We start from the raw sequence: 13912 nt of genomic DNA, 5'->3' as shown, positions 1-13912 counted from the left end.
AGAACATAAATTCAAACAAAATTGAATGAATAACGGACATTTGTAGGGCATTGCATACCTCTAGGCGTTTAACCTTATTTGGAAATTTCTGACTTAGATTACAAAAATGGTCCCAGTCTGTGGAAATGCTTTTCGCTAAGAGATTTGACACCGTATTCAAGTTCTATGATAACTAGGCTGTCTAAGATAAGTGGCCAACTATTCAAAACTACATCAAATAGTGATCGTAGAACAAATTGTTTGTAAGCATTTCAAAAATGCTAAAATTATGTCAATTTTCAATATTCGTAAAAAGCCTCAAATGTTCTTGATTCAAATGAAAACCGCTCTTACATGAAGTGTCATACTAATATTCTTTAGTTTTGCATTCGTTTTGCTTAACTGATTAACAGAAGTTATGATATTTCGTTTAGCATGTGGTTGGTTACGCACTATCAAAGTTACCCGTATTATCAAAGATACCCCGTTTTACGGTACAAAAGTAATCCTTAATACTAACTTAAGCCATTTGGCATCTAATTGAATCTACTATTAAATGAAGGCTGACTTCTGCATAACCGATCGGAGGTATTTATACCTAGAACGACGTTCGGCTTGATACCGTGGGTTGGGGCTTGTTTCCATGGGTTTGGGGTCCTTGGTTCACTTGGGGTTCTCTTGGCACACAAATAAGTACAGCTGATGCATGACATGCATGCACTTTGTTTTAACTGGAACACTGGACTCTACATGCTACATTTATTTGCTAAACCAGATGGGTATTATCCAGCCAGGCCGTAGTTGCGAACAATAACGTGGTTAGTTTGGGTCAAACGAAAACGTAAAACTACATACTGCAGGTCAGGGCTGTAGCTTCTGGGGGGATATTCGTACACAGTGTTAGATACTTTTTTCAAATTTCGACCTGATGGCGTTTTCGATGGCGACTCGAATTTCGATTGCAAAAGTACTCTGAAAAATGCTCTTCTTGGTGCAAAAGAGTTTGTTCCTTTTTTCTGTAAACCTTTGTATAAACCATCTATGAAACTTCGCATCCTCCTGTATAATGACCATCTAGCTCCGTAGCAATTTGAGTGCAATCGTTAGGAAATGTGCCATGTTCGCAAGCAGCAGTGATCATAAATCCCACGAGATTCAAGTGCAATCAATCTTACTTATGATCTGGGCCTGACGAGTCTGCAACGTAATAACTTACCATATTATAGATTGGCAACAGCTGAGTATGGTTAAGGAATCGAAACTTAAGGTGAATCCTATCTCGATCCATCCGGATCTGGATTATAACCACGAACAGACAAAAGCGCCAAAATACTCAAAAAGTCATGGACTGGATTGTATCGAAAAATCGTTTCATAACTAAAACACGACAATGAAGTGTCACACACTTATTAAGTAGAGAAAAAAAATGAAGAAATACATTCAAACAGTACCTGCAAAACGAAGAATTAAATCAAATACAATGAGCGAAAGTTTACATGCTAACCCTCCCGAATGGAACACGAAAAAGGGGTTTCTATGAAATAAAGAAACAGGACATGTGCTACAATTGGTTCCCATAGGACGGAGCCAAATAATTAATCTTTACGATCATTCAAATCAATAATGAAACAATTAAAATGGATTCAGCGTTCACTTAAACGGTGCGCGGGTAACAATGGATATTGAAGAGACCCCTCCGCCAACGCATAGTAAAACGGACATTATACGTTAACAAATTGCCATATAATATCGTTGATTGAGAATTTGGTGCTAAAGAAATCTAAAGTTACGACTAAACAAATAACTTGCTTTTAAAGAAAAACAAACGTAAGGAACGGTGTAAATCAATAATTTATTAACCGAAGGCGATGAGTAATAGTAATAAGTAGCAATGTACGCGAAGTCACGCAACTTTTTATTAGTAGATGTGTATTAGTCTTAAGAGTACCAACCTAATCTTACTTGTTTATTGAGAGGCTACGGTTAAAGCGAGTGCTTGAAAGCAAAAAAAAACGAATCAAACAAGAAAGCTGCAAGGATTGAGCAAACTACATGGAACAACCAAGAGGCAGAAGCGCACGACGAATCGGTCGGCGCGTATTTGAGGATCAATTAGACTTAACCAAAATCCCGCTACACGAACGCTGTATCGATCGCGTAGCTTTCGGGTATATGAAGACAAAGCCACATTGTCACGCCAATAAAATGAAGTGATGGTAGTAATATTGTTAGAACTAATAGCAAAGAACGTGCGTTTGCAGGATACGCACACAACTCAACGTGAATCAACGTGGCATCCGCCATCGTGTTGTATACAAATAATGAGAGTAAAAGCAAAGAAAAAAAAAACAATATGAAATGAGCAAAACCACCTACAATTTTTAAACAGTATTTGAAACAAATGTAAACGATTAAACAACACAAAAAAGGCAGGAAGACAAATGAAACTGCTAACGTTTAGCCTTAATGATTATGACTACCAAAAGAGTAAAGAGGAACACAACAACTATTATATCAAAGATGTTCATCAGAGAACGTAAAATATATATACATAGAAAAATGATTATTAGTACAACATACAAGGAAAACTATTTATTATAAAGTTGAATTTAAATTGTAACAAAGAAAATCGGAGAACTTATCTTAGACAGTAGCACTAAAATAGGAGAAATGCAATAACACTGAGTTCAGGTGATCAATCAATATGGATGGTAAGGGTTATAGTTAAGAGTTTAGTCGTAATGCATCAGTTTGGTGAATCGTGGAAAGCATGGTTCATTGTTGCGAAACAGTTGAGCAGACAGGACAGTAATTTTACACAGGTATTTCAGAACGCAAGGAGAGTGGCCGTACTCAGAAGCGCATACTTAAAATGAAGAGTAATTAACTGTGTTTGGAATGGTGTTCATCAATCACATAATAATTAACTGAAAAAAATACACTTTTTAAGCCGTAGCGATTACTGTGAATGGAAATTTTTTATGCAGTAACTAATTGGATATTTTAGCGAAAATTGAATAAAAATCAAACTTATGTATTGTGAATACAGAGAAACTCTATGATGACGTAGACTAAGTACCAAAAATGTGGGAAAGAAATTCACTTGAATTTAAAAGAAAACTACTTTAAATCGAAGAACCATCAAACAAAAATTGCGCAACAACAGCCAAGATAAGAAGATTTAAATTCTAAATTTATACAAATAGACAAAATGACCGAGCTGTTAGCAGGTTCGAATCAATAATTACAACCAGAAACAAAATGAACATGGTAAAACGATGTAGCAATTGATTTTAGGAAATGTAATCAGAAGCTGAGCAGTGAAAAAATATCGAAGGCTGAAAACGACGCCCAGTCGTGTGTTTTAAATTGAGTACCACAACAACAAAAATCCGTAGGAATAATTACAAAATAGTAGTCTTGAAATAAGTTTGACAACATTAGTAGCAAAATATTACCTTAAGACTGATTTGAACACTAATCAAATTGTGTACTGCTGGAAAGTGAAGTAATGCGTGATGATAGGTACATAAAAGTTGTTCTCGAAATCTCACGCTGCGTAGTATTACGCCATAATATCACTGACTGTTGATCGCATCCACACGAATCAGTGCGTGTCATATGCGAAAACAAAAAGTTGCATGATCAACTTTTGTCGAATGTCAGCAGAAAAATGGAAAACTAAATTCAATGAATTACAAAACATAAATCATTCAACATTTAAAACAACACCTAAATGATAGAAGAAATATCATTTATATAGGAGATAACGAGGGAATGAAGGACAACAATACATATGTAAGCCATTCTTTTAGAAAACCAACTATATTGGGCAGAACAAACTATTGACGATATATTTTAGACGCAATTATAATGTATTTTATTTAATACAAACTAAAAGTTAAGTCACAAATTATACTGCGAAAGTTACTAAGCGTAACGTATATCTAAACACCGAAAAGAAGGATGAGAGTAACGAAACAATAACAAATCAACATACAACTGATCACAATTCAAACCAAACTGATTGCGAAACCACAAAACAGCTAACAATAGCATAATACAAAATCGTACTAAGCTCTAAGTATATAACGATATTGATGTGAGATTTTAAGATTTCCAAACAGTGTATTAAAATGTAATGATATATTGTCCAACTTTAAACTCTATTGCTTCATGTTCCTCTTGACAACCCGTTTGTTCTACTATAGCTGTATATGCATCTACATGTCTTTTATCTTCCCCTCAAACAAAACAACACGAATGAGAATACACATATACAGCTTTCGTTTCCACGAAAGAGCGCATACTTTCCTTCGCCAAACATATGCATAGCGTAGATTTAACGTACCAGACTACCTTACATCATTTTTTGATTCAATGGTTGTACTTTAACAATGACTATGACTTCACACTGCTATTTATAAACGTAACGTTCCTCCGTGACATGATGAGGAAACCGTAACGAGAAACTCAGATTCAAGATACATTTCCATAATAGCAACACAATACAAACAGTAGCCAAAAAACAATACATTTACTACTAACTATGTCTAGTGAATATTTAATGTTTCCTAGCCACTAAGCTCAACTGATCAGTTGAATCCAAAATCTGTTTCCATCAACACAAAACTCAACAACAATAATGCAAAGCAAACAAAAACATAAAACAAAAGACAACAAATTATAACCTTGACCAAACTAAATTTTGCAGCAATGAGAGGACAGGTCAAGATAGAAAACCATATATTTTCTTATGTTATTGCACCAAACGGAACCATATTTGATGCACACAAAAGAAACAAGAAACAAATAAGAAGCAGCCCATTATTTATACCATTCAGAGACACAAACGAAAGTAACAAAAAACGCTTGAACAGACGAAAACACGAACACAACCTTGAACCGTACTCATGAAAGACAATTATGCGGTGTAGAAAACCACTACAACTTCACTACGTTCGATTTGTTAAAGACAAAAACTGAAATCTGATAACTAAAGCAACATTTGACTAGAAGTAGCGGCGATGAGTAACACATCTGATCTACCATACACTTTCAATGGCCAACAATCACCACAAGCAAGCATAACAAAGGAAAATACCAATAATTATTACAATTAGTAAGGAAAAGAAAGCAGCGCAAATCAACACATACACACATTACCATAACACGTGTCGATGTCGGTGGTTGGATGAAGGATTTCCGATCATTGGTCGTCAAACTTGATTTATAACCCTACGAACGATCTCCAAAATTATCCCTTTCCCGTATTTCAATAGACTGTCCTATATATCTAGAATATAAAATTTCGTTTAACTAGTCATTTGGGCCGAACATGTAAGTTCCATCACTGGGACTCGAAGACGTTCAATTGCTTTGGACCAGATTGTTTGTCAGACCTATTGGTCTTTATTCTTCCCTACTTCTGCTCCAACGTATTTTTGGAAAATAATCCTTCACACAAATCACCGAATCATCGAACACTATTCGCCACTAAAAAAAATATTAAGAAAACAAACCTAGAGGGTATACATGAGGAATCGAGATAATCGTTCAAGACGCAAACCTTATTGATCGATTTCGAGATGGATTGATCTCTGTATCCATGTGATGTGTATTAATTTTGAAAGGAAAACATGAAAAACAAAGTAAAAAGATATTTGTAAGTTTACAATAACTTCAAATGAGAAGAAAATCATTACATTATTGATGCATTATATAAAGTAATAAAACAAACACTCTACTGTATAACAATATGGATAATAGCGGATAATTATTATGAATATCAATGTAACCGTAATTGTATTCGTTAAATGAGAATAAATATAAAGAGACCAACAAAATGGCTAGGCTTTCCTGTTGTGGAGCAGACTCGTATCCGAACGCCCTTGGTAAATCTATTATTTGATTCAAATCAGATCCACTTCATTAGTGATACATTCAGCCATAGACTGGGCCATTGTACTGAATTGATAAAATCATAATATAAAGCGTCAGTGCGCATCGTACATTCGTGCTGTGCGTACACGAATTCTCTCTGCTCCTGGTACCCGTTGGGCGAAAGCTAGCGGTGGTAATCGTTCTTGGACACCGTCTTAGGAAAAAACCTCTTACACTGAAATGAGTTTCATTGTACAAACTACTAAATCCATGGATAAATTAAGAACTGCACCAACGATTTTCAACCGACTACATTAACCTGTTAACTCTACCAAAACATAGTCAACATCACTACACAAAAAATATATTCTGTTTATTTAACCAGAGTTGTGGTATTTATGACTAGAAACATTCTAGATTTGACAAGTTTGGCATTATACTTTTGACCACACTGTGTTGTACGGTGGGTGCCACGGATTGAAATACAATGCTTTGTAGTGGATTCTACTATGGACATAGTCACATTTACTGCACTGCTCAGTGATTTTTACCAGATTATAGTAAACTTGACAGATTTTGGTAGTCGGTTGAAAATCGTAGGTGCAGTTCTTAATTCTACCATGGATTCGGTAGATAATACAACAAAATTTGTTTGCGTGTAGGAGGTCTCGTCTTCTTTCGTTTATTCACTAAACATGGCTCTGAATTCACAACTTCCTTCCAAAAAAGTGGGATTTAAAACTGTCACTAAACGTGGCAAGAATGGAAGAAAGGACGTTTCTCCGGAATGCGAACTATCTTCCAAGGGTGATATGGATAATGTTGATAATAGCATCGAAATGAGCAATCAGTTCGATGCTCTACACGGAAAACCCATTTTACTTAATTTTTGAGTTGACTTTACCCAAAATTAAGTATATCGATTATTCTCTCAACCCAAAATCTCTCGATATTCTCTCTCTTTCCCACCAATGTTGTCAAAAATAGAGAGAGCTGCACCTACCCAATGGGGTAGTTTGGCCCAATAAGCCAAATTTGGGTAAAATGCATTATTTTTAAGCTTGGGTTGAATGAACACAATTTTGCGTTGAATCAAACCAAATTTAAGTAAATTTTTCTTATGGCTTTAAAGGCAAAGTACCTAATGGAGGCCTTGGAAATTTATCCAAATTTGGGTAATTGGGCTCAACTACGGTTTTGCGTTGAAACAACACAAATTTGAGTAGATCCGCGTTGCCGTGTAGACAATTTTTCCGAACACCAAATCGAAGCAGTCTCTAACCCAGGCTCTTTGATTCAAGTAAGGAAACAAAGAGTGCCGCCTATCGTGGTCAGTTGTTCCGAATTTGCGGGATTTAGGCAGGAGATCTTGAACTCCATAAGGGGAATCAAGGTCTCCTTCCAAATCGCAAAGAAAGGAGACTGTCGCGTTTTGCCGGAAACTCTTAAAGATCGCGAACCTCGTCTCAAACATCTTGAAGAGAAGCACAAATTTTTTACTATTGACGTCAAAACTGATCGTTTGTTCAAAGTCATCTTGAAAGTTCTCTAATGACAATAAGTCACCTGAAGAGATCAAAAATAAAATAAATGATTTACTTGGATTTTCCCCAGTCCAAGTAATCATTATGAAAAAGAGAACCCAATCTGGCATTGTTCGGAAAGGGCTTTTTCAAGAATATTATTTAGTTCACTTTAACAAAAAAGATCTAAATAATATTAAAGCTTTATAAAAAGCAAGACTTATGTTCGATGTTCGTATGACATGGGAACATTTCCAGAAAGCTGGAGGACATTACCAGAACCCCACTCAGTTCCGTCGGTGCCAAAAGTGGGATCATGGTACAACAAATTGGCGCATTGATGCTAAATGCATGATTTGCAGAGGTGCTTTTCACGCTAAGGACGTCTGTCCAGTGAAGGAAGATACCACTAAGTTTAAATGCTCGAATTGCGGGGGCAATCATAAGTCCAATTTTTGGGCTTGCCGTTTGAGAAGGAGAGTCGTCGAGGCTCGTGCCAGGCAGATGAAAGATAATATCCGTGACGATAACGGTCGTTTCCGGAATTTACCTGGTAGAGTATCGAACAATACTATTTTTTTCAGTTAACGATCGTTTGATTAGGAATCATACCCATCAGGTAGATCATAACCATGCTCATTCACAAACTAATTTTTATCCGTCGGGTAGCCGTTCGAATATTTTGATTTCGAATGTAAATATCTATCCAAGGAAAATCCTTTGCCGATATCGTATCAGGTAATTTGAACTCATCCCCTTTTCATACTACGAGGACCCGTTCTAATTGTTTCAAATCAAATGGAAAATACCCTGCCCCTACAGGAAACTTTTACTCCGCCTCTTATTTAGTTCATCTACCAAAAATTCTAACGGAAAATCATCAAATGTACCCACTTCAAGTGATATGTCTGCCTCTGATTTTAATTTTCTAACTGAACAATTGAATATAATGATTGATGCAATGTTCAAAGCCACTACTATGACTGAAGCAGTCTAAGTCGGTGTAAAATTTATTGATCAGATTGTTATTGGATTACGTTTTTCTAATGGATCCAAAAAAAAATTTAAATATTTTAAATTGGAATGCTCGTTCTTTGAATGGTAAAGAGGACGAGCTGTTGAATTTTCTTACAGCTAATAACGTGCATATAGCAGTTATTACTGAAACCTATATAAAACCTGGATCCAAACTTAAAAAAGATCCTAACTTTTTTGTTTATCGTAATGATCGACTTGATGGGGCATGTTGGGGAGTTTCAATCATCATTCATAGGCGTATAAAACATCAACTGTTTTTGTCATTTGAAACTAATGTTTTTGAAACGTTAGGTGTTTCTGTTGAAACACAGCTTGGTAAATATACTTTCATAGCGGCCTATTTGCCTTTTCAATGCTGTGGACAGCAAGTTTGTTTGCTCCAAACTGACTTGCGAAAATTGACTCGCAATAAGTCAAAATTTTTTGTCATTGGTGACTTTAATGCCTAACATCGGTCATGGAATAATTCTCAAAGTAATTCCAACGGCAGAATTTTATTTAATGAGTGCTCTTCAGGATATTTCTCAATTCAATACCCTGATAGCCCTACTTGTTTCTCCTCTTCTAGAAATCCATCTACGATTGATTTGGTCTTAACCGACACTAGTCATCTTTGTAGTAGCCAACTAATAGCTCATGCTGATTTCAATTCTGGTAATACCCTTTTACATTTCAAACATCCCATGAAGCGATTCTCAATCCAATCAGCTGCAATTATTTTCGAGCCGACTGGAATATATATGAATCATATATTGACACTATTCTTGATGTTAACATTTCTTTACAAACAAAACATGATATTGACAATGCTCTTGAAACTATAACAAATTCCATTGTTGAAGCCAGGAGCATTGCAATTCCAAAATGTGAAGTAAAATTTAAATTCGTGATTATAGACGATGATCTTAAACTCTTGATCGGTCTTAAAAACGTGAGGAGAAGGCAATTTCAACGCACTTAAAAAAATTATATGGCAGGATTTGCAGAAAGAAATCAAGAAACGTTTTGCATATTTGAGCAACAAAAATTTTGAAAATAAAATTTCTCAATTGGACCCTGGTTCTGAGCCCTTTTGGAAATTATCTAAAATTTTGAAAAAACCTCAGAAGCCAATTTTGGCATTGAAAGAGGATAATTTGTTATTAACTAATTACGCTCAAAAACTTGCTATGCAGTTTGAAAGCGCGCACAATGTTTATTTAGGACTAACTAGTCCAATTGAAAATCAAGTTACTCAGGACTTCGATAATATTCTCAATACGCTCTCTTGATTGAGAATATTATATATTCTAAAATTCCTGGGAGACTGATTTGGACGAAGTGAGAATAGGGTAACGACTGTTTATTCCATTCTTAAGCTAAGTATGCTGTTTCGCTCAAGAAAAGTAAAGCAATTCCTTGACTGAATGGGTCAATAAATTTCCTACAGAGAGCCCCCTTTGAAGTGACATTTCTTCTCAACTGCGTACTGCGATCAGAAAAATTAGATTTTCTTGACCATTTCTTGGAAGAAATTTTCCACGCATCGAGATAGGCGATTCCTTTTCTTGTCAGTAGCAAACCAGCCTTTAAACGCTAACAGTTGGCGCCAGCGGCAAAAAGTACAGGCAACAACCTTTCGAACACTCAGTTTCTTTTACTGGTCGCCGAGCGACGACACTGTTGTTTGTATTCCACTCACTGATCGCGCTACGCTAGATTCTCAAATTTCTCAAACTTTCAACCCAAGCGCATGGAAGAACGGTAGTCGGAGAACTGTTAAAACGTATGGAAAATAATGAAAAACGTAAATTACTTATAATTGAGAAACTGGATCAAAAATGCAGTGATAAGAAATCAAGTGCAAAGTGAATACATAACTTTTTGTGTTTAGTTCATCTCTCGTGGTGTTTTTTTTTTTGCTTCAGGATTTCGTTTTTACTACCACTGAAAAAACACCATCTATTGCATTTTCAGTTTTGAATATCGCCCTATTGGGTCCTAAAATGTTTAAAGAAATCTTGTTTTTATGTAATGACACGAAAGGGCAAGTTTACTGCAACTACTTTAGCAATTTTTCCCGCTCGCTCGGGTACATCACATTCAAACTTCAATTTGAAAATCGGGTCCATAAATGAACCTTGACACTTTTGATCATGTTTGACGTTCGCTTAGTCGACAAAAACACCACAGGGCTTTTAGTTTTAACACTGGGGTTGTTCCTATCTGACATTTCGGAAGGGATACGGAAAACAAAATACACCCAAACTTTGAGTTTAAGCCAAGAAGTGTGACAAAATCTAAAAAAATCTATTTTTTGGACTTATACATATACATAAAAAAATGAGAAAACATGTTTTTTAGGCCTAAACTAAAGCGTTTAGCATTAAAATTGAGACAGGCCTTTAGGACACTATTTTTAATAAAAAAAATCAAAGCTCCTGGCGATGATGGAATATTCTACATCCTCATCAAGAAACTTCCAGAAAGTAGCTTATCATTCTTAGTTGATATATTTAACAAATGTTTTCGATTTGCCTATTTTCCTGACAAATGGAAAAATGCTAAGGTTGTACCAATTTGAAAACCAGACAAAAATTCTGCAGAAGCTTCTAGCTATCGTTCAATCAGTTTGCTTTCCTTCATCAGTAAACTTTTTGAACATAATGATGGTCCACATCAACGAAAATACAATTTTTGCAAATGAACAGTTCGGATTCCGCCATGGACCGACCACTCATCAACTTTTACGTGGAACAAATTTGATCCGTTCCAACAAATCTGAATTCTATTCTACTGTTCTTGCTCTTCTAGACATAGAAGACAGTGTTTGGTATTAAGGTTTTATTGTGGTTTGATCGTAAAATCTCCGCCAAAGAACGAAGCCTGCGTGTCATCCATATAGTCGATTACAAAAAAGTTTGGATATTTTTTCATCATATTTGCAAAAATGGAAGAATTCTCCTAATGCTTCCAAAACTCAACTAATAATATTCCCACATAAACCAAACCTTCAAGTAGACATGTTGTCACGATGAGAGGGGTTCCAAAAAATTGGTCAAATGAAGTTAAGTATCTAGGGCTCATGCTAGATAAGAATTTAACTTTCAAAAATCACATTGAGGGCATTCAAGCCAAATGTAATAATTATGTAAATTGTCTCTATCCCCTTATTAATAAAAAAATCTGTCTTAAGAACAAGCTTTTGATATTCAAACAAATTTTCAGGCCAGCCATGTTGTATGCTGTACCAATTGACTGTTTAACGATAAACTTGAGACGATCGACGCGCCACCATATTTCATATAACGGAGGTTATTAGAACTAACTTAGAGGTGATGATTTGGAGGTTATTTGGCAATTGGGTCCTAAAATTTGTAACGAAATCTTGTTTTTATTTAATAACACGAAAAAGCATGTTACTGTAATTACTTTAGCAATTTTTCCCGCTCAAATAATGGCTATATCATGTTTAAACTTTAATTTAAAAATTTGGTCCATAAATGAACCTTGACACTTTTGACCATGTTTGACGTTCGCTTAGTCGACAAAAACACCACAGGGGTTTTAGTTCGACCACTGGGGTTGTTCCTATCTGACATTTCGTAAGGGACACGGAAAACAAAATACGCCCAAAATTTGAGTTTAAGCCAAAGGATGTGACAAAATCTAATACAATTTTTTTGGGCTCAAACCAACGGAAAACATTAGAAAATTGAGTAAACATGTGTTTTTGGCCTAAACTTAAGCGTTTGGCACTAAAATTGGGACAGGGCTTTAGGACCCAATTTGGAGGTTAAAATCCCCTCCAAACACTAGCGATTCTGCGGTGGGATGTTGACGTTTGATGACGAATATGTACTAGCTGTTGTAACACCATGAAGAAAGCTCTGCAGAGAATTCAAAATAAAATTTTAAAAATGATTCTGAAGCTTCCTTCCTGGTATAGTACCAATAAGTTATATAGAATATCCAATGCACACTGGGCCAGGAACAGAATTTATCCAGACAAAACCTCTAGTGCTTTAGTGGTGCATTTTATCAGGTTGGTGTCTTCGAAGACTTATCATGGATTTATTTATTCTTTAATTTGATGATAAAAGTTACCGCCGTGCGGAGTGACATTGGGCTTGACCGCCCTTTCTAATGCATCTCATGGCTAGTACGGGAGTCTAAAAACTAATCCATTTAGCCTGGGACACGGTTATATGAAAAATTTAGATTCTCGCTCCAGTCCACTTTTTGGATTGCATTTAGGTCCCAGAACAACTGTGCAAAATTTCAGCTCAATCGGTGAAACTATATTTTAGCGCCAGCCCTTCAAAGTTTGTATGGGATTTACTATGGGAAAACTTACTTTTGCAAAGAAAAATCACCAGAGGTTGCCCATTGTACTCTATAAAAATTCTGAACACGTCCTTTGATAGATATTTATACGATGAACAACATTGTCGAAGACCGCAAAGCAATCCGACGCTTGATAAAAAAGTTATGAAGTAAAGACTTTTCGGAAATTTTGCACAATTTTGTTATTATTGTTATTCCTTTACGTGTTAATCATCGTTGCCTTGTCAGTAGGTTTTCATTGAATAACTTTTTTCACAAGTGTTGGATTGTTTCCCGGTCTTCGGCAATATTCTTCATCGTAAAAATACTTATCGAGGCCTGTGTTCAGAATTTTTATAGAGGTCAATGGGCGGCCTCTGGCGATTATTCTTTGCAAAAGTAAGTTTTCCCATAGTAAATCCCATACAAACTTTGAAGGGCTGGCGCTAAAATATAGTTTTACCGATCGAGCTGAAATTTTGTACAGTTGTTCTGGGACCTAAATGCAATCCGAAAAGTGGACTGGAGCGAGAATCTAAATTTTGTCCCACACTAATGGCCATCAAGTGGCTATTTAAAATGTATTATTGAAGCTTACCACATTGTTTTCATATTTCCGGTTTAAATCTTTGCCCAAAACGACCCTTATGGCACAATGTCACCCCGCATGACGGTTATTTGAAGTCTTAGAGCTCTTGTGTCTTCGACAATTTGTCGTAAATTTACACGTTCTAAGACTTTTCCGAAAACGTGAAAGCTATTGGACGCGAAATTTAAAAAAAAATACATCGCAGCGCCACGTGTGCGGCGAAATTTCCAACTAACATCTATCATCAAAATACAGAACAAATAAATCTAAAAGAAGTCTCCTCAAACACCAACTCGATAAAATGCACCTCTGAAGCGCTAGTGGTTTTGTCTGGCTAAATCATTCTCCTGGCCCAGTGTGCAATGTTGAAACATTGGAACAAATGTCAAATAAAATAATTAATAATTTCAGGCAAAAATCGTTACAATCTTTTATTGCCACGATTAATGCGCTTTAGGTTAAGACAGGTTAAGTAAATTAAAAACGTGTTTTTGTTCCCTCTTATAAGCAGGTGAAATCAACTCACCTGTAAAAAATCTGAACTGCTACGGTAAATAAAATGTAATATATTGTTAACAAAATGTTAATAAAATCT

The sequence above is a fragment of the Aedes aegypti genome, chromosome 2 (assembly GCF_002204515.2).
Source record: "Aedes aegypti strain LVP_AGWG chromosome 2, AaegL5.0 Primary Assembly, whole genome shotgun sequence".
NCBI classification, from domain to species: domain Eukaryota; kingdom Metazoa; phylum Arthropoda; class Insecta; order Diptera; family Culicidae; genus Aedes; species Aedes aegypti.
The sequence above is the reverse complement of the archived record's forward strand: the minus strand, read 5'-3'. Positions refer to the sequence as shown.